The following is a 22,747-nucleotide window of genomic DNA, read 5'->3' as shown; positions in this document are numbered from 1 at the left end:
GATAGAAGGAATTCCAGGAAGAGAAACTAAGTTAATTCCTGTTGTCAGGGGTTTGGTTAAAGAAATTCAGGTTTTTCAACTCTGGAAGGAGTCACTTGAGTGGTGATCATACAGTACATCATTTAGTTCATGGTCCCGGAACAGTAATTCTGCAATATTACTTAAATTTAGATTACGGGAATGGGATTAGCAAAAGATAACTTCAGGACTTGTATCAAGAGATCTTTCTCCCTGCTATTGATGATCATGTAGCATGTCCTCCCAGTAGATGTTGCCAGGTAAAAAGTTATTTTATTTGAGAAATAATTGGATGCAAAATGGTAGGGAGTCGGGTGATTGAGAGGGTTCTAGACGGATGAACTAATGTGGTCTGAATAAACATCCCCATCTATAATCGTTTTCCTTCAGAATCGCTTTCTGCTTGTGGGGTTCCCTGGGATGGCTGAATGTGATGGAGACTACCCATCACCTCTTAGTCATCTGTGTTTGAAAGCAGAGTTAACCTCAGCTTGCCTTGAGCGGTGTCAAGGGAGATCCAGTGACGTAATTATGAAATAATACAAGCGTTTTGGTTTTATTATTTAGGCGAAAATAGAAAGTGTGTGAACATTGAAGATGTTAGATGTGTGTAGCGAACAGCAGAATGTGCAATGATGCAGCAGTAAAGGGTCTGCAATTCTTAGGACAAATGGATTGTCTTTCGAAGCTATGGCCTTTTCCTCCTAGCTTGATTAAATTTATCTGCTAATGTGATGCTATAAAAGAACAGCCAATGTTGCAACTAGAATTTCAGTCTGTCACTGTATAACACTGAGCTGTACTGCTGGTGGGTACAGGTCTGTCATTATAACACTGGGGTTTAGTGTTGGTAGGGATGGGTCTGTCATTATAACACTGGGGTATAGTGTTGGTACGGATGGGTCTGTCATTGTATAACACTGGGGTACAATACGGGTGGTCGATGGGTCTGTCACTGTATTACACTGGGGGACAGTGGTGGGGACGGGTCTGTCACTATGTAACACCGGGGTGCAGTACTGGCGGAGATGCTTCTCTCACTGTGTAACATTGGGGTACAGTACAGATGGGGAAGGGTCTGTCACTAACGCTGGGGTCCAATATGGTGGGGACGGGTCTGTCACTAACACTGGGATATAGTACTGGTGGGGGCGGGTCTGTCACTGCAATATTGGCGGAGATGCTTCTCTCACTGTGTAACATTGGGGTACAGTACAGATGGGGAAGGGTCTGTCACTAACGCTGGGGTCCAATTATGGTGGGGACGGGTCTGTCACTAACACTGGGATATAGTACTGGTGGGGGCGGGTCTGTCACTGCAATATTGGGGTACAGTACTGGTGGGGACAGGTCTACCACTGTGTAACACTGGGGTACAGTACTGGTGGGCATGGATCTGTCACTGTATAACACTGGGGTACAGTACTGGTGGGGACGGGTCTGTCACTGTATAACACTGGGGTACAGTACTGGTGAGGACGGGTCTGTCACTGTATAACACTGGGGAAGGGTCTGTCACTATATAACACTGGGGTACAGTACTGGTGGGAACGGATCTGTCACTGTATAACACTGGGGTACAGTGCTGGTGGGGAAGGGTCTGTCACTATATAACACTGGGGTACAGTACTGGTGGGGACAGGTCTGTCACTGTATAACACTGGGGTACAGTCTGGTGGGGACAGGTCTGTCACTATATAACACTGGGGTACAGTACTGGTGGGGACAGGTCTGTCACTGTATAACACTGGGGTACAGTCTGGTGGGGACAGGTCTGTCACTGTATAACACTGGGGTACAGTCTGGTGGGGACAGGTCTGTCACTGTGTAACACTGGGGTACAGTCTGGTGGGGACAGGTCTGTCAATGTAATATTGGGGCACAGTACTGGTGGGAATGAGTCTGTCACTAGAACAGGAGCAAAACGAATTGATGAATTCTGGTTTACTTGGTGGTGGATCTTTGGATATTTGTGGAACAGGCTGCCGAGCAGGCTAATACTGATGGAGGGGGTGAGAATTAGGGAGGGGGACATCCATTATGTTTCAAAGATTCTCTTTCATTTCCTCCTCCATCAATTCCATTTTCCACCGACAACCACATTTGTCCAAAGAAATATTTTGCTTGGAGTACTTGCTTTGGAGTGGGAATTTTGGTGATCCAGATCCAGGGTCCGTTTAATGTTGAGTTTGTTTCAGCAGCTTTGTAATGGCCTCCACTAAAACCTCGCAGTCTTAGACAGCACTGCCTCAGCATGTGCTCCCCACTGTAGTAAGGTGACAACTCTATTTCACCAGGGCAGCAGGAGACTGTCTTTGGAGGCTGCTGTCCAGCTGTGTTTAAGGAGCAGAGCCGAGGGAGTTTAATTCTACTTCTAACCACCCTCAAACCTAGCCATGGTTATGGTGACCACTAAGTGCCTCAACGGAAAGTGTTCTCCTCCCCAGCATTAGCATCGTGCACAGACAGGAGGGGCTGAATCATGGCCTCCTGTGTTGTCCTACTCTGATTCAATCATCTTTCTAGCCACGGAGACTTTGAGTAAGATTTGAAAAGTCATTTGTGAAAAATGTCAGAGGTAATCTTCAGATGTTCTTGGGTCCCTTCACCCGTCACCTGGCTGAACCTGCTGGCAACCGTGTGGTGTGAGGTGAACAGTGCAGATATGGGAAAAGGGCTGTCTATTGGCAGAGCGTATCGTTGCATTGAACCAGAGAGACATAGGATGTGTGTTTACAACCGCCTCCCCAAACTATGTAGCTCTTCTCGACTCCACTGTGAAGGTTGCAAACCTTTCTCCGCTGGATTGGCGTGGCATGTGGAAGAGAAAAGGGTGGGGTACTAGTGGCCAGGCTGGTTTGTAGAAGCCAACTTTCAGGTTGGCTTTCTGGTCACTGGAATGTCTGGCAGCTACGATCTCACTGAATTGGTAGAATGCTCCTTCTCTCTGACTAAGTATCTTTGTTTCATTTATTTTGTTCTTTGTTTTGTTACCAAGGGTGACAGTGCAAGGCAGCTGAACCCACAACATTCAAAATAAACAGTGTCCTAATTCGGAATCCAGTTAGCACCGTTGCCAAGGGATGAATCATTGGTAAACATGGAATGACTTCTACTTGCAATGGTCTGGAATTGGGGTATCAATGTGAATACCCACTAAGAACAGTACCTCACTGGTACAACTGTCATACCCGTGTGAATGTGTCCATCAGGGGAGGTGTTCAAGCTAGTTCAAGCTATGTTAATGAGTGACCCTGAAGATGGCATCAAGCCAGGTGGGAAGCGATCAACTGGGATCATCATCAGTGACAGGACAGACTCGAGGGGCTGAATGGCTTAGGTGCAGTTGTGTCCGTGTGTGCCCCTCCATGGCATGACTAATCCGAGCACCTTTGCGTAGGAGTGAAACCATGTTTCACACTGGCATGAAACCTGAACTCGTGCATCAGAGGAAAATGTAACAATGGAGCTGACATCTTCATTTTAGAAAAGGCAGAATCACTAACTGGCGTATGACCCCAACGGCAGCAGAGAAATCATAACTTATTGCATGAAGAATCCAGTATTTCTTCGATTTTTATTTTGAAAAAGCCTCCATGTTTGCGATTTGGACTGTACACCCTTACAAGGGTGGTGGATCCGGATTAAATGGTAACTTGCAGAGGGTCAGTGGACATGGTGGCACAGTGGTTAGCGCTACTGTCTCTCAGCGCCAGGGTCCTGGGTTCAATTCTGGCTGAGAGTGACTGTGGAGTTTACACATTCTCCCCCTGACTGCGTGGGTTTCTTCCGGTTGCTTTGGTTTCCTCCCACAGTCCAAAGATGTGTGGGTTAGGTGGATTGGCCATGCTAAATTCATAGAATCCCTACAGTGCAGAAGGAGGCCACTTGGCCCATTGAGTCTGCACCGAACACAATTCCATCCAAGCCTTATCCCCATTACCCTGCGCAATTTCTCAAACTAGTCCCCCTGACGCTAAAGGGCAATTTAGCATGGCCAATCCACCTAACCTGCACATCTTTGGACTGTGGGAGGAAACCAGAGCACCCGGAGGAAACCCACGCAGACGGGGAGAACGTGCAAACTCCACACAGGCAATGACCCAAGCCGGAATCAAACCCAGATCCGTGGCGCTGTGAGGCAGCAGTGCTAACCACTGTGCCACCGTGCTGCCCGGTGCCCTTTAGCGTCAAGCCGATTAGCAGGGTAAATGCAGGGTTACAGGGATAGGGCCTGGGTGGGATTGTTGTCAGTGCTGGCTCAATGGGCCGAATTGCCTCCTTTTACACTGCAGAGAGTCTATGATTCTACTTTTTAAAAAAATAACTCATTCAAGGGTATGGGGAAAGAACAAGGATGTGGGATTAATTGAACAATTCATTCAAAGAACCAGCATGGGTCTGATGGAGTGAATGGCCTGTGCTGTAAGTTTCTACTCCTGCCCTGTATTAGTCAGTGGCTTCAATACACTCATCGGTAGCAGTTGTAAAAATACAAATTAAATTAAATGCACTGTTACTTGCCCGGAGATGCCGCTTTATGGGACCCATACAACCCATTCTGTATGTGCAATCTCTGCTGTTGATAATTTCCAGATTTGGAGAGACATTCCTTCAAGGGAACAACTCCCCCCCCCCCCCCCCCCCCCCCCCCCCCAACCCCTTAACCACTCACTCATTTCTTAATCTTCTTCCCCCCCCCCCCCCCCCCCCCAACCGCCGCCATTCCCTTCCCCTCTCTTTCACTGCGCCGCTTATTAGTGGCACCTGGTAATGGGAGCCTCATAATCGAAACCAGCATTTTCCTTCGGCCCAGGCAGTGACAGACAGCTTTGTCAGTTCCAACATGCCATGCAAGGAAGTCCCATTAGCTTTATTGCTGGAAGATCCAGCGCTGCTCAGGAAATGAGTGCTGCAGTTAGGCGCAAGATCTTGACCTGCTCGTGTAACCCCTGCTCGTTGCAAAGACCTCTGTCAACACACTGGGGATTCCTGTTACTCTGGTTCTCGTCTTGAGTCCCGGGGTTAACAAAAAGTCTATAGATTGACATTCTTTTGGAAAGAAATCAGCTCCTGACCTCTGATTTATTCCCCCGACAAAGAACGTGATGTGTTTGTTTTTTTTTAACGTGATGTATAATTTAAGGCTATAGTAATACATCTAATTGCATTTTTAAGTAACTTTAGGATTGAATTATAGTGCAATGTGTGTGTGTATTTTCTACTGTGTGGCTTCTTACAAACTTTCTCTTATCCCTTCCCTTCCCCTCCCCTGCACCACCTCCAAACTTTGGTGATGCCTATAAGTGTGCAGAGACTTCCCCCACATTGGCTAATATTTGTGTGTCAGTTAAAGCTGCAAGTATTGGCAATGGAGGTCAACTCATCCCAAATCTGCATTTACATTCTTGATCAGAAAGCATCTCTGGCTATAATGTGTCTCAATTAGCTATCGCCATAGAAATAGTGGTTTGGTCTCGACGCTATCCTTGTTTTGTACAGGTCTATATCTCTTCAGTTGCACCATCATATTTGTATATCAGTGTGAATCTTTTATTGAACAGATCTCCTACAATATGCAAACACTGGGGAGGCAGTGGCCTAGTGGTATTATCAGTAGACTATTAATCCAGAAACTCGGTTAATGTTCTGGAAACCCGGGTTCAAATCCTATCACAGCAGATGTGGTGGAATTTGAATTCGATTTTAAAAAACAAAATCCGGAATAAAGAACGACCATTGATTATCAGGATAACCCATCTGGTTCACCTAATGTCCTTTAGGGAAGGAAGTCTGCCATCCTTACCTGGTCTGGCCTACATGTGACTCCAGGGCCACAGCAATGTGGTTGATTTTCAACTGCCCTCTGAAATGGAATAGCAAGCCACTCCGTTCAAGGGCAACTAGGGATGGGCAATAAATGCTGGCCAGCCACCGACGCCCATGTCCCATGAATGAATAAAGGAAAAAAACTGATTTTGGTTGATTGCTTCCCAATATTCCAATAAAGATACTGGGCATGCGTTGACAATTTGGAACTTGGTTGATTGTTGAATGGAAGGAAAAGGGAGAGAAAAATAAGAGGATGTGCGATGGAGTTGGGTAAAGGCTTGCGTGGAGCATAAGCACCAGCGTAGACTTGTTGATCTGAATGGTGTGTTTCCATTCCACATCATTCTGATTCTTTTAATGACCCAGCCACTGCTCCCATTTTGTCCATGGGCACCTTTCGAATCTAATTTTACTTGTCCTGAATAATGGGTTCGGAATTCCAACGAGGGTGATTCTGGTAACAATTTTGTGGGAGGACAAACCAAGATGGTCGGGTTTCAAAATGGACAACAGAGGATATATTGTACAACCAGCTTAACCTTTTAAATTCTACCCCAGCCTCGGGAATCGAAGAAAGACCCAAGTATTTTCAGAAATGAACCAAACTGATGGGAACGAGAAGCTGGTGGTTTTTAATTTTATCCGTTAGGAAACAGCCTAACACAATCAGATTGGCCGCTCGATTTTACCTTTCTGTAAAAGTCGATAGTAAAATTGAACTGCAGAAGGAGTTTGCATCAAATTCCCACTGGATAAGTTAAATTTAAAACCTGTTTCTCTCTCGTAGCAGTTTAGTTGATTTTGGGGTGGGGGGAAGTTTTAAGACAATTTTGTGGTTCTGATTCTCTTTCAGATTTATTAGTGTCACAAGTAGGCTTACCATTAACACTGCAATGAAGTTACTGTGAAAATCTCCTGGTTGCCGCACTCCGGTGCCTGTTCGGGTACACTGAGGGAGAATTTAGCAAGGCCAATGCACCTAACCAGCACGTCTCCCGAACTGTGGGAGGAAACCGGAGCACCCGGAGGAAACCCACGCAGACACGGGGAGAACATGCAGACTCTGCACCGACAGTGACCAAAGCCAGGAGTCGAACCCGGGTCCCTGGTGCTGTGAGGCAGCAGTGCTAACCACTGCAGTGCTAACCCTGTAGATTGGGATACAATTTAATGCTGTTTTCCGCCGACTGGTGTTCCCCTAGCTTGTCTCTCTTCCAGCCATTCGTGAAAAGAGATTTCCGTGTGTGTAAATTATAATCATGTGTGCTTATAGTAAGGTACTGAAAAGCTCATGAAGTTGTTTATTTGAAACTTTGAGCTGAAATGCTTAAGCGTTCATTTGGCACTGTGTCAATCCAATGTACTTTGAAAGAGAAGCTTTATGTATAAGTAAGATTTAATGGTGACTTAATTATCAGACCGCAAAATAATCTTTTTATAACGCTCCTCACCCACCTCTGGCTGCCCCAAACTGACAACCTGCTGAATTAGTCGTAGTGTTGAAATCAAATAGTTGCAATTTTAAAATAAAAGTATAATTTTTTTTAATGAATCTGAATGAAGAGACAAAAAAAAATACCTGGATTAAAGAATCATTTTGACGAGTCAGGAGGGATGTTATCTTCAGATAATTATCTCTGATTTACCTTTCCATTTGGTAACTTTTATATCGTAATGAAATTTGTCAGCTGCTTCATGCAACCTGTAGAAAAAGAAAGTTATTTTAACAATTGGCCTGCTGTTTAAAATTTAGACAGTGAGGTTGAATCTTGTATTTGGAATGGTTTTGAGTGGCAAATTAGTAAACTTAACCAGGCAGTGTGTACAAGCTGTGCCATCGACTTTTACAAATGTTTGAAATATTTCTTCGTACTTAATTTTATTGGATGGCAGATTGGAGGTATATCATGTTCGGCTCGGTGTAATTGCAAGCAGATAATACAGGGTTGTGTGTGTTAGAATGAAGGGTCTGGTAAGTGCTCGCTTCCTGTGTAAATTTGGTTATTCTATTCATTCTGGGCAGTCCTGGACTCTGTCATTCTTTTCAGGAGTTTTTTTTTTCCGAGGTTAGGGTTAGAGCACAAATTAATTCGGACTGAGTTAATCACATAATAACCTGGCCAGATCTCCTGAAATAACATTGTGCTTTGCCTGAAAAGAATAACTTGGGTTCATGAGGCACAATTCAATTTTTAAATCCTAACATTTGGTTGCCTTCAATTCTAAAGTTGCGTTTTAATTTTTTGAATGTTCTTCTCCATCAGGTTTTTTTCTTCCATTGGTTTTCCTGTTTTGCCAAATTCACTCTCTTACAATCAAACCAGAGGTTTCAGCAGCATAACTTCGAATGATGCCTTTAATAGTGTATGTATTTTGAAAAAACCAGAAATGTTGTTTTATTCCCTTTCCCGGTCTGTATTTCCACGCTCTTGCTCGTAGTGTTCCACCCTGGGGAGGTTGAGCAGATGACCAATCCTCCTCCTCCTCTCCATGGCCTTGCCCCTGCCTTTCTTTGGAATCACCACCGCACTCCTCCCATTTTGTCCTCTTGCGCATTTCATATTTCTACTGCTCCGCTATTGGTGTCTTCAGATGTCAAGGCCCTGAGCTCTGGAATTTCTTCCCTTAAACTTCCCTCGCCTCCTTCAGATACTTCATAAAACTTTTCCTTTTGACCAAACTTTTGGTCGGCTGTCCTAAGTGGCTTGGCGTTATCTTATTTTGATGACGCCCCCGTGACATGCCTTGGAATAATTCACTGCAAAGGTGCTATATAAATGCAAGTTGTTGATATGGCCACTAGAAGGGTGGGGAAGGAGCCTCGCTTGTCTTCCGTTTGGTTACGTGTGCTTTCTAGCTGCCTCTTTCATTGCAGACTGACCGTTTGGCTCCATCTGTCAGTTGTGTTCATGTTATAAAAATGGTTCTTTGTCTGTTAACACTAATGTGTATGTATTTCATACTGATTGAAACAATGGGCTTAATGGAATGCATGAAAGCATTAGTTCGACCTGTTAGCTTGCGACATGGTGGCACGGTGGTTAGCATTGCTGCCTCTCAGCGCCAGGGACCTGGGTTTGATTCCCGCCTTGGGTCGCTGTCCGTGTGGAGTCTGCACGTTCTCCCCATGTCTGCGTGGGTTTCCTCCAGTTTCCGTCCACAGTGGGGGGGGGGGGGGGGGGGGGTCACATTGGTTAGCACTGCTGCCTCACAGTGCCAGGGACCCGGGTTTGATTCCTGTCCTGGGTCACTGTCTGTGCAGATTCGGCACATTCTCCCCTTGTCTGCATGGGTTTCCTCCGGGTGCTCCACTTTCTTCCCACAGTCCAAAGATGTGCAGGTTAGATGGATTGGCTATGCTGAATTGCCCCTTAGTGTCAGGGGGACTAGCTAGGGTAGATGCATGGGGTTATGTGGATAGGGCATGCGTGGGATTGTGGTTGGTGCAGACTCGATGGGCAGGGTGGCCTCCCTCTGCACAGAGATTCTAAGATGTGTCGGGTGCTCCGGCTTCCTCCCACAATCCAAAGCTGTCCAGTTTAGGTGGATTGGCTATGCCAAATTGCCCTTTAGTATCCAAAGATGTGTGGGTTAGGAGGATTAGCAAGGTAAATACGGGGACAGGGCGGGGAGTGGGCAAGATGTTTTGTCAGAGAATTGGTGCAGACTTGATGGACCGAATGGCCTCATCCTGCACTTAACGGATTCAATGATTTATTCTATTGAGTTATAAAAGTGTGGAGATTGAAAATTTTGAGGCAGCAAATGGGATTTGTAGCTTTAACAAAAGGATTAATTGAACATTGTGTAATTTTGGAAACTAATGAGTTAAAACTGCACGGTGTTTCACGTTTATCTTTTGAAAGATTTGCGTTCTGCTTCCTCAGTTCCTATTACGCTAAGCTCTGCAGAGTGCTTTGCCCCACTTACAACACCCTCCCTGAATGGCTGTGAAATCATTGCCACTTGTAGTGGCTGAATGTCAGAGCTTTTACGGCTTTTATAACTTTTCTGGCTGAATTTTACTTCTGTTGGCATGTGCCCAATATTTACATTCCTCTGTTACTTGAGGGGATAGAAAGCGTGCGTATATGTGTGTGCACCATTTCTCAGATCTGAAAGCCAGCAATTATCAGCAGCCTGTAATCCCAGTAAGAGCTCCCGACAAGGCAGGCAGAATGGTAGCGGAGGCAGCGGCTTTTTCTGGTTCGAGAGTTGCTGGGTTGTTGTGGCTGTGAGTACAAGTGCAGGTCGGAACTCCCCAGGTGCAAGTTGTTGAGTGAAGTGGGGTACACTCATGAACCTCATGAAGGGGTGATGTCTGATCCTGGGCAGGTTGTGTAGATGGGAACTGGGTGCCCACGGAGTGGGTGAGAGTTGCCTTGGGTTTGGGGGGGGGGGGGGGGGGGCTCTGCCGTACTATGCGGTTCGTGTTTCTTTTAAACAAGAAATGAAGCATGAGCACGATCCATTGGTGGCTGGGGATGGAATGGGATGAGACGGGGAGGGGAAAAGGAAGGAGGGTGCCACAGTGGTCAGCACTGCTGCCTCACGATGCCAGGGACCTGGGTTCGATTCCCAGCTTGGGCCACTGTCTGTGTGGAGTTTGCGCGTTCTCCCCATGTCTACGTGGGTTTCCTCCCACAATCCAAAGATGTGCTGGTTAGGTGGGTTGGCCATGTTAAATTGTCCCTTGGTGTCAGGGGGACTAGCTAGGGTAAATGCATGGGGTTATGGGGATAGGGTTTGGGTGGGATTGTTGTTGATGCAGACTCGAAGGGCCGAATGGTCTCCTTCTGCATTGTAGGATTCTATGATTAATTGGAAAAAAACATCATTGTGCCTTGGGATGGATATATATATAAATTTGTAAATGTATAAACTGATTAAGCACAGTCAAGATTTAGACTTGAGAAAATTTCCCACTGTGTAGAGACTGGGACTGTGCTTTGATGGAGGCGTTGATAAATACAGAGAAACTCTTGCCCCAGAAAGGTGACCCAGGAAAAAAGAGACATGATCTTAAAGTTAGAGCCAGGCTATTTAGGAGGGAAACAAATTGGCCCTTTTAAAACCTGAGATCGATACGTGTTTTTACTCAGTATGGTATTGGTGGGCATGCATTCAGGATGTTAAATAGATCCATCACACGAACCAGCCTCCCATCCATTGACTCTGTCAACACTTCCCGCTGCCTCGGCAAAGCAGCCAGCATAATTAAGGACCCCACGCACCCCGGACATTCTCTCTTCCACCTTCTTCCTTCGGGAAAAAGATACAAAAGTCTGAGGTCACGTACCAACTGAACTCGAGAACAGCTTCTTCCGTGCTGCTGTCAGACTTTTGAATGGACTTGCCTTGCATTAAGTTGATCTTTCTCTACACCCCTAGCTATGATTGTAACTGATGCGCTATCAATTAGGCAAAAGATTACTTGTGTGCCAATACAACTGTAGGCTTTTATTCATTACAGTACTAGGAGTATATCCCAACAGATAACCGACCCGAACTGAACAAGGGGGAGGAAACAGCCACCTTTATACTAGGTTACAAGGGGAGGAGCCGGCAGGGGATGTGTCCAGGCATGACAAACACAACAACGGTGGTCCAGGCAGGACAAAGGCACAACTGAAGTCCACCACAGTAACACTACATTCTGTACTCTCTCCTTTCCTTCTCTATGAACGCTTTGTCTGTATAGCACACGAGAAACAATACTTTTCACTGTATCCCAATACATGTGACAATAAATCAAATTAAGTAGGTCATAGCAAGATCCCCTACAATTTAAATTGAAGGGCCAAGCAGGCTTGAAGGGTTGAACGGTCCATTTCTGTTCCTCTAGATTAAATGAGAAAAGGAATGCTGACCAATGGAAACAACTGAACTCTTGAGAATTGAGGAAATGGTGCGATGTGTCTCTCACTCTCTCAACACCAGAGGCTGAACTGCAAAGGGAAAGAATTTGGGACATTATTTATCTAAAGCTGCAGAGTTGCCAGAAGAGAAATTTCAGGAGTGCAAGATTAAGCTGTGAAATCTGAACAGAATTGGCAGTGGCTTGGAAGCTGGGACATGGTGAATGACTTAGTCACCTCGAGAGGGGCTGTGTTATTGAAGGCTCCTTTACATGAGAATGATGTACACGTGAGGCGGTGATGAACATGAGAGAGGAAGTGAATGTTTAACAACTTTATTTGCCCATTGCTGAACAGGAGTTTACATTTTTTTGTTGCAGTTACCTTAAGCCCTAGGTTTTGAGTGGAAACATTCCTTCTCACTGTTTATTTTGGCAGATTCGGAGCTGTTTACCAGCAGCACAGCACGCTGTGTGTGTTGTCACTCTGTTTGAGAAGGACCAGCTTGTTCTCTCTGGCTAGACATTATTTTTGTCTTCAGTTTACGAGCTCAGTCTTCCATGATTTGGATTTTGATCCTTTTCGTCCCTGATATTGCCGCAAGGCGGGAAGGCAGGTTCGTAGAGTGGTGAAAAAGGCACACTTGCCTTTATCAATCGGGGTATAGATCACAAAAGCAGAGAGGTCATGATGGAGTTGTATCGAACTTTGGTGTGGCCACAGTTGGAGTACTGTGTGCAGTTCCGTTCGCCACATTATAGGAAGGACTTGAACACACTGGAAGGGGTGCAGAGGAGATTCACCAGGATGTTGCCTGGGATAGAACATTTAAGTTATGAAGAGAGGTTGGGTAGACTTGGGTTGTTTTCATTGCAGCAGAGAAGACTGAGGGGCGACCTGGTCGAGGTGTTCAAGATTATGAGGGGCATGGACAGCAGCTGTTCCCCTTCGTTGAAGGGTCAGTTACAAGGGGACTCGAGTTAAAAGTGAGGGGTGGGAGGTTTAGAGGGGATTTGAGGAAAAGCCTTTTTACGTAGAGGGAGGTGATGGTCTGGAACACGCTGCTTGGGAGGGTGGTGGAGGCGGGATGCCTCACATCCTTTAAAATGTACCTGGATTAGTACTTAGCACACAGTAACATTTTGTGGCTATGGACCAAGTGCTGGCAAGTGGGATTAGGTGGGCAGGTCAGGGCATTTCGTGTGTCAGTGCAGACTCGATGGGCTGAAGGGCCTCCTCTGCACTATACTATTGTGATTCTGTGAACTCTGATGGAACTATAATCTCTGATGAAAGTTCTCCATCTTTCAAAAGAATTTTTCTTTTGGATTTCAGTAAACTAGGTTAACTCATCCCAACCTGTTCAAACGTGCTGAGCAGTCAAGTATATAGAAAGCAGAAGCCAACTTAAATGGAAATGGTTCGAAGGCACACGCAATGGTAAACGCAACCACAATGTCATCCTGAAATAACTGGAAAGATTCCCAAGTTCCAGCCCTGCTGAATGAACTAATCCCTGTTGTTTCAACATGAGTAGGCTGCTACAGTTGCTTCAGGTTAGAGCCATTGAATCACGACAGTGCAGAAAGAGGCCATCCGGCCCATCGAGTCTGCACCGAATCTCCAAAAGAGAATCCCACCCATGCCTAACTCCCTGCCCATCCCCATAACCCTGCGCATTTGCCATGGCTGCTCCCCCTAACTTGCACATCTTTGGGCTGTGGGAGGGAACCAGAGCACCCGGAGGAAACCCATGCAGACACGGGGAGAATGTGCAGACTTCACACAGACAGTGACCCAAGCCGGGAATTGAATGGACGCTGGCTGCAAGCTGCTCCAGTGTGATGCACAACATGATGTAATCGCCCAGTAACATTTCATTGGTTAGGCTCATGTACAAAGAGAACCACCTGAGAAAAGCTGGGGTAGTGGAGAGCAGATGGAGGCCAATCAGCCCATTGATTCTGTACTGGCTTTTTTAAAGAGCAACGCATTTATTCCGCTGGATTTTTTTTTCCTCCAAGTACTCATGCAATTCTCTTTAAACTTATTTCTGCCACCCTATCGGGCTGTGCAATTCAATTCCGAGGCAGTTAGTGAATGCCCAAGAGCACCCGTGAATATTCATACTGGACAGGCGTTGTTTTATCAATGAATGTTTAATTTCCGCTACTCTATATGGTTGGGCTTGTTTGCGATCTGTCTCATGACAAATCTGAGCATTAAAGGTTGCCAACTACATGTGCCGAGAGCTTTCATCTCATGACCTTTCACCTCCAACTATCTCACACCCATCACTGGTGTCTATCTCTGTGGATCTTCTTCCCCCAACTCTGCTACCCGATTGTTTTTTTATTCACTCATGGGACATGGGCGTCGCTGGCTAACCAGTGTTTATTGCCTCTCCCTTGTTGCCCGAGAGCAGTTGAGAATCAACCATATTGTTGTGGTCCTGGAGTCCCATGTAGGCCAGGTAAGGTCGGAAGATTTCCTTCCCTAATGAACATTAGTGAGCCAGATGGGCTTTTCCAACAATCGACAATGGTTTCATGATCATCAGTAGATTCTTAATTCCAGATTTCTTTTTATTGAATTCAAATTCCACCATCTGCCGTGGCAGGATTCGAACCCAGGTCCCCAGAACACTAGCTGAGTTTCTGGATTTCTAGTCTAGTGATAATACCACTAGGCCATCGCCCCCCCAACTTTCGTCCTGATTCTGTTTCTTCCCCTCTCACCCCTGCCCAGCTTGCACCCTCAGCCTGGTTACTGTGCGCTGGTTACTCTGACTTCAGAGAGGTGGTGCAGGGAAGCAATATGTGTTTGTTCTTCAGTTAAAGCACTGGATGTTTCTCCCTGTTAATTTAAAACTGAATCCCTACAGTGCAGAAGGAGGCCATTCGGCCCATCAAGTCTGCACCGACCACAATCCCACCCAGATCCTATTCCCGTAACCCCACATATTTACCCTGCTAATCCCCTGACACTCGGGGGGCAATTTAGCATGGCCAATCAACCTAACCCACACATCTTTGGACTGTGGGGGGGGGGGGGGGGGGGAACCGGAACACCCAGAGGAAAACCACGCAGACACGGGCAGAATGTGCAAACTCCACACAGACAGTGACCCGAGGCTGGAATTGAACTTGGGTTCCTGGCACTGTGAGGCAGCAGTGTTAACCACTGTGCCACCGTGCCATCCAAAAAAAGAAACTGGGTATAAAAAACAATTTTAATGATTTATCTCCTGGAGGATTAATCTTTAAGCCCTGGAGACTCAGTGGAGATCCTGAAGGGCTAAAGATGTTGAAAGAATCTCAAGTGGGATAGCTTATAACTGGTGCTCTATTCTGTGTGTGTGCTTGTCCCACTTTTTGTCTACGCATGTGTTTGAGTAACAAGTCCTCCATAGACGTATTATCAGTCCAACTGATAACCTTGTGGTCTCCGTTGTACAATACATGAAGAGTTGATCTTCTGATAAAGATATGTTCCATTGTTGGGAGGTGAACTGCAAATATAATGGCTCCTTCTTGCAGAAATCTCAAACCTTGAAAGTTGGGAACTGTAATAGTGTCCTTGCTTTCTGCCACAGTCATGTGGTTCCATTGTGGTTTTTAATTAATTGGCAAACTATCACTGTGTCCCCCAATATATTCAACCTTGATTATACTACTTTGCTTCTCAACGGTAAGCGCAGTGTGTGTGTGTATGTATATATATAAAAAAAACTCATCCCAACCAGGTGGGAATTCTGAAGACTTCAACACTTTTTTCCATTTCAAGCATGCATTCTGAATAGGCGAGGGCATCAAAGGTTAGTGGGGATAGACAGAAAATGTGGACTAGACACAAGCAGATCAACCGTGATGTTACTGAATGGTGGAGCAGATTCGAGAGGCCAAAATGGCCTATTTCTACTCCTATTTCGTATGCTCGTATGAATCATAGAATTCCTACAGTGCAGAAGGAGGCCATTCGGCCCATCGAGTCTGCCATCGACCACTATCCCACCCAGGCCCTATTCCAAATAATTATCTCCCTTATGAATTTTACCTTTGATATTGTTTGCAGTATGGACATTCCACATGCTAACAACCCATTGCGGAAAGGAAAAAACATTGTGTTACCCCCCCCCCCCCCCATACTTTCTTGTAATCATAATTTTCTCAAGTTACCAATTCAGTGGCCAATGGGGATAGCTTAACTCCATTTGCCTAATTTAAACCTGATTTTGAACCACTCTATCATATCTCATTTATTGTAATGAAGAGAGTTTGAGGTTCTCCAGCTTTTCCTCACAACTGAAGCAATCTCACCCCGCATACCAACCTGCTGTCCTAATACAGGCACTTAAAACTCAGCAGTATTCTCATTTTGGCCTGAGCTTTTTTTAAAATAAACTCATTTTGACAAGATTGTTTTTGTCTTTTATTTAGTGCCTCTTCTTGTGGGATCCCACCTCCTCCTCCCACGCCACATTTGGCATGAACCCCACAACACCTATTGGGGCCTGTGCCCTCATTTAATATAACTGTGGCTGATCTTGGTTTCAACTCTTTCGCTGTCCATTCCCTAAGATCAAAAATCTATCTACCGCAGTCATTCAGTGATGGAGCATTCACAACCCGCTGGGGTAGGGAATTTCAGAGATTCGCAACCATCTTTTTTTGTGCTCGGTATGACTCCAACCAGTTGAGAGCTTTCTCCTGGATTCCCATTGACTGCAATTTTGCTCACACTCCTTGACCCCACTTGGTTAAATGTTGTCTTTATGTCAGAGGCCATCACTTTCACCTTGCCTCGGGTTCAGCTCCTTTGTCCATGTTCGGACTCGGGCTAGAAGGAACTGAGTGGCTCTGATGGAACCCAAATTGGCAGGTTATTGCCGAGTAAGTGCTGCCTTGTAACACTGTCAGTGACACTTTCCATCGCTTTGCTGATTGAGAGTAGACTAATGGGTGACAATTGGCTGGGTAGGATTAGTCCTGCTTTTTGTGTCCAGGTCTGTCTTGGGAATTTTCCATATTGCTGGGTTGATGCCAGTGTTGTAGCAGTGTGGGAAACAGCTTGGCAGTGGTGTGGCTAGCTGTGGAGCACCAGTCTTCAGTACTATTGCTGGAATGTCGTCAGGGCCCATGGCCTCTGTCGCATTCAGTGCCTTCACTGTTTCTTGATGATCACGTGGAGCGAATCAAAATGGCTAGGGGATGCTGGGGATCTCAGGAGGAGGCTGAGATGGATCATCCATCTAGCGCTTCTGAAGATGGGTGTAAATACTTCAGTGTTTTCTTTTGCACTGATGTGCTGGTCTCCTCCTCCATTGAGGATGGGGATATTTATGGAGTGCCTGCTTCTCCAGAGAGGCAGTACAGTTCTGGTGGTTTACTGGTCTCCATCTCTGCTTTAATAGTTCTGGAATTCTATGGCACCTTGCCACACTCTGTGTAATTGATATATCCAGCTCATCGGTCTAACTTGCTTTGGAACACACTTGAGGTGAAGCTAGATATATAAGATACTACCTCACAATATTCTCTCTGTTTCAATATATTAATTTAATAGTAAGGACATATTTGCTCCGGGAAAAGTGCAGAGAAGATTTACAAGAATGTTGCCAGGCCTTGAAAATTGCAATGATGACCGGAGATTGGATAGGGTAGGATTGTTTTCCTTAGAACAGAGGAGGCTGAGGGGTGACCTAATTGAGGGGCCCAGACTGGATAGACAGGAAAGGCTTGTTTTCCCCCTAGCTGAGGGGTCAACTACCAGGGGCATAGATTTAAGGTAGAAGGGACATGAGGAAAAATCTTTTCACCCAGAGGGTGGTGGGTGTCTGGAATTTGCTGCCTAAATTGATGATTGAGGCCGAAATGCTCAACTCATTTAAAAGATACCTGGATTCTCCAAACCAGGTACGGTGGGTGAGTGGAATCGGCTGACGTCGGTGGTGGTGGAGGCAAACTCGTTGGGGTCTTTTAAGAGACTTCTGGATGAGTACATGGGATTTAATGGGATTGAGGGCTATAGATAGGCCTAGAGGTAGGGATATGATCAGCGCAACTTGTGGGCCGAAGGGCCTGTTTGTGCTGTGGCTTTCTATGTTCTATGTTCAGGTGCTGGGAAATGGGGTTAAAATCAATGCCTGGTTTCCTTTTTTTTGGCCACTGCAAACGCAACGGACTCTTTCTGTCCTGTAACTTTTCTATGGTTCTAATTGATCTGCAACTGCTTTGTCCTGATTTACACACACGTGCTGCACTGCAATCGAAGCGCTGTTGACACTTTTAGGGGCTTGGACATTGAAGTATTGAAGATTTACAATCGACTAATACAGAGACAGAACCCGATCGTGGCTGATTGGTTAAAAAGCGACTGCAGTGGATAGAGATTGAGAACAGAAACTGTGGTAAGGTGGCCCCTTTAAGGGGTGATCCTTCGCAGGTCATGTGATCAGGCCGGACCCTATGGAACGGCCGTGCGGGAAGCTGAGCCAATAGGGAGCGCACCCTGTGAAGAGGAGGACCTTCACTTGGAGCCAAGGAGGAGAAGCAAGTAGACCTCTGGTTGTGTTCTGTCAGACCCTCACCTTGTATATATTTATATTAGTTAAAGTATTTATTTATTAGTGTCATAAGTACATGTACATTAACACTGTAATGAAGTTACTGTGAAAATCCCCTAATCGCCACACTCCGGCGCCTGTTTGGATACACTGAGGGAGAATTTAGCATAGCCAATGCACCTAACGGGAGGACTTTGAATAGTGTGGAGGAGCAGAGGGATCTAGGTGTATGTGTGCATAGATCCCTGAAAGTTGGGAATCAAGTAGATAAGGTTGTTAAGAAGGCATATGGTGTCTTGGCGTTTATTGGTAGGGGGATTGAATTTAGGAGTCGTAGCGTTATGTTGCAACTGTACACAACTCTGGTGCGGCCGCACTTGGAGTACTGTGTGCAGTTCTGGTCCCCACATTACAGGAAGGATGTGGAGGCTTTGGAGAGGGTGCAGAGGAGGTTTACCAGGATGTTGCCTGGTATGGAGGGGAGATCCTATGAGGAGAGGCTGAGGGATTTGGGATTGTTTTCGCTGGAAAGGCGGCGGCTAAGAGGGGATCTTATTGAAACATATAAGATGATTAGAGGTTTAGATAGGGTGGATAGTGATAGCCTTTTTCCTCTGATGGAGAAATCCAGCACGAGGGGGCATGGCTTTAAATTGAGGGGGGGTAGTTATAGAACCGATGTCAGGGGTAGGTTCTTTACCCAGAGGGTGGTGAGGGATTGGAATGCCCTGCCAGCATCAGTAGTAAATGCGCCTAGTTTGGGGGCGTTTAAGAGATCCGTAGATAGGTTCATGGACGAAAAGAAATTGGTTTAGGTTGGAGGGTCACAGTTTTTTTTTAACTGGTCGGTGCAACATCGTGGGCCGAAGGGCCTGTTCTGCGCTGTAATGTTCTATGTTCTATGTTCTATGTTCTAACCAGCACGTCTTTTGGACTGTGGGAGGACCCGGAGGAAACCCACGCAGACACGGGAAGAACGTGCAGACTCCGCACAGACAGTGACCCAAGCCAGGAATCGAACCTGGGTCCCTGGCGCTGTGAGGCAGCAGGGCTAACCACTGTGCCACCGTTTGATAAACCTTTTGTTGTTGGCACCACATCGAATTGCCTCCAGTTATCACAGAAACCTGGATTTGGGTTCCTCAACCACTCGAGTATTGACCTGGGATAATCCAGCCTCCAGTGAAACTCCAGCTCAAGTCAGTTTGCTCTGGGAGTTTCCCTGGAATGTAACTCTGTCTGTGCAAAACAGGCCGTGAACTTATCCCAGTCTGGCAAGAGGATGGATATTGGACCATCCCCAAAATACTGAAGAACTGGTAATCTGAAACAGCGAAAGCATAGCAGATCAGTGAGCACCTGTGGGGGGGAACAGATGGTGTGTGTTGGGTATAGACCCTTCCTCAAGCCAGGCTTGCACTGTTGTGTATGTGGTTTCAGTGCAGATCAAGGCAGAGACAAAAGCCTGTGCAAGCTTGTTTATTGAGAGAGAACGTGATTTTGTGGACTCCCCTGATTGAAGTGCATTGGAATGGAGCCGAGTGTGAGGATTTCTGCGTTTTGCTGAGAGAAAATGGATGTAAAAATGAAGAATGGAAAGTGAAAGTGGAGTTGCGGGATGGAAGGGTTGGTTAGCTCAGTTGCGGAGACGGTTAACGTGCGGTTCAGGCAACAATATGATCTCCATGCTGGCTGAGGTAGACTTTTAGGCCTTTGCTTTTTAGCCCCACCCTGTCGCAAAATGACTATGAGCTGTGATTCGAAGACCCTCAAATACTCAAGGTTAACCAGGATGTTGCCTGGTATGGAAGGGCTTAGTTATGAGGAGAGATTGGGTAAACTGGGGTTGTTCTCACTGGACAGACGGAGGATGAGGGGTGACCTAATAGAGGTGTATAAAATTATGAAAGGCATAGATAGGGTGAACGGTGGGAAGCTTTTTCCCAGGTCGGTGGTGACGTTCACACACTGGGAACATTTAAGACTTGTGTAGATTGCCACATGAACGGAGTGGGAATGGAGGGATACAAAAGAATGGTCTAATTTGGACCAGGGAGCGGCGCGGGCTTGGAGGGCCGAAGGGCCTGTTCCTGTGCTGTATTGTTCTTTGACGTGACCAAGAGGAGGAGAGTGCAAATGGCTGTTGGGGATAAATTTTGGGAGGGTGATGAAGCCAAGGCCTGTGGAATTTTAATGGGGAGTAGAAACATAGAAATTAGAAGCAGGAGTAGGCCCTTCGGCCCTTCGAGCCTGCTCCACCATTCATTTTGATCATAGCTGATCATCGAATTCAATATCTTGATCTCCCCCATATCCCTTGATCCCTTTAGCCCCAAGAGATATATCTAATTTCTTCTTGAAATCACACAATGTTTTGGTCTCAATTACTTTCTGTGGTAGTGAATTCCGCAGATTCATCACTCCGAGTGGAAAACATTCCCCCCCCCCCCCCCCGCCGCCAGTCCCCAAAAAAGGAAGGGAATGTAGTTCCGATGTGCTGGGGAGATGATTCCAAGAGGACCTTTACACCTAACCTAGCTTCTGAAAATTGGTTGAATTGTTTTCGCTGTTCTCTGTGAATGTGAGTTGACATCACAAATATCCGATTATAAATTATATTGTTCTTGGGCCTCAGGACGTAACAAGTCCAAAATCAGTCAATCTTTGGACTAAACGGCAAGCAACTAACCCCAGGACAAGAATAGGAATGTTCAATATACGTAGCCTGAAGTGAACATTATCACTAGCTAATAGTGCAGCAACCTGTATAGCATGTGTAACACACAGCAAGATGTTTTATTGTGATTATTGGGCAAAAGTTTGACACGCAGTCCCACTGCCACTTGAGTTACATAAGGAGATATTGGGCCAGGTGTCTATAAACTTGCTCATTTTGAGCACCTTAAAGAAGGCACAACAGACTGCAAGTTTTATGAAGGAAATTGCAGAGCGTAGGGCCTAGAAGACACAGAAATATCAAATATATATTAAAACCTTGGTTTCCAATGTTGATGGAATACTGCATGTCGATTTGGAAACTGTGGATTATAACCTGACTATTGATGTCAAATGATGGATTTGACCGGGGAATGATGTAGTTAAATGGTTTATGGGCTTTAATAGTTATAAACCTAAGCAGTGTGTGGCCTGAGGCCCATCTCGTACACTTTATTTCGATCTAATTTAAAAAGAAATTCTTCATGTATCGTAAGAGAATTGCTTCAGAAGAGCAAAGGATTTTTTTGAAGGGGTTCCAAGGTTTGAGGCCTGATTAGAACTCTTGTATAATTTGCTAAATCTGCTTTTCTAATCCTCATTCTAAGTACACAAAGTGTTTTATTGCTGTTGTGACATTTTCTCAGTATATTTGTGAAGTATGGGCACAAGTTAGATGTTCTAACTTGAGTGCAGCAATGCTGTGCTGACTATTTCTTGTCTTCGTCTGTCGTCCGATGACACGACATCACGGTCATTTAGGTAACTAGGGAACTGGAAAGATCCCTGGTTTCCATTTTTACTTTGTGCTTGGATCCCAGTATCAGCTGCTGGCCTGGTTGTGGTCGTGGGTGCACGGTGGTGTGGTTGAAATGATTTGGACATAGAAACTTAGAAGATAGGAGCAGGAGGAGGCCATTCAGCCCTTCGAGCCTGCTCCGCCATTCATCGCGATCATGGCTGATCGTCCAACTCAATAGTCTAATCCTGCTTTCTCCCCATAACCTTTGATCAACTCGTGATATCGGCACGATTTAGACAAACCACATTCGATGACTAGTCCGGGTTACCAGATTAACCATCAGTTAATGTTTTTGATCTTATCCAAAACTGGACTAACTGAAGTCCTGTTCACCCATCACTCACTTCTTGTTGACTTCCATTGGCTCCCAGTCCAACAATGCCTTGATTTTCAAAATCCTCATGTTTGTTTTCAGATCCTTCCATGGCCCCCACCATCTTTATGCCATCCACCCTAAAGCCTTCTGATATCTTGGTGCTTCTCCAGTTCTGGCCTCTTGCATGCATTAGAATGATGGGTGAATGGGGTTTGGTGCATGTTGGGATGGAGGGCAGCAGAGATTTGAATGGAGTTCAGAGTTTATGGACGTTTCACTATCTTTTCATGTGGATGACCACAGCACATGTATTGATCATAATTCTTGTAACAGAAAAACCCACACAGCTTAAAATATCCTGAACCTTGCCGTGTGGTTTTATTATTGACCAGGATTCTCCTTTGAACATTGGGGCACTTACCAAAAACACTCATTAATCATGGAAGTGTGATGTTTGGAAAAAGGCACAGAATAAGTTTTCTGGCCGAGAGATGTTGCTTTCCTAGCGTCTGGTTCAATTATACCACTTGTCTGTTTTATTGATGCTACAATGGTTAGTGGTTCATTGAAACCTGCAAATATCCTACAAACTCCACTCCACTCTCATGGTAGCATAGCACAAGTCTCTGCATTTGGGTTGG

General features: G+C 45.6%; 1 protein-coding gene across 3 annotated transcripts in view; it reads left to right on the top strand.

Annotated features, from left to right (window-relative positions):
* zbtb16a (zinc finger and BTB domain containing 16a) overlaps nucleotides 1-22,747 on the top strand; it is a 249,362-nt gene that overhangs the window by 17,961 nt on the left and 208,654 nt on the right. The gene's annotated exons all lie outside the window — the stretch shown is intronic.

The sequence above is a fragment of the Mustelus asterias genome, chromosome 27 (genome assembly GCF_964213995.1).
Source record: "Mustelus asterias chromosome 27, sMusAst1.hap1.1, whole genome shotgun sequence".
Lineage (NCBI taxonomy): Eukaryota > Metazoa > Chordata > Chondrichthyes > Carcharhiniformes > Triakidae > Mustelus > Mustelus asterias.
The sequence above is the reverse complement of the archived record's forward strand: the minus strand, read 5'-3'. Positions and strand labels throughout refer to the sequence as shown.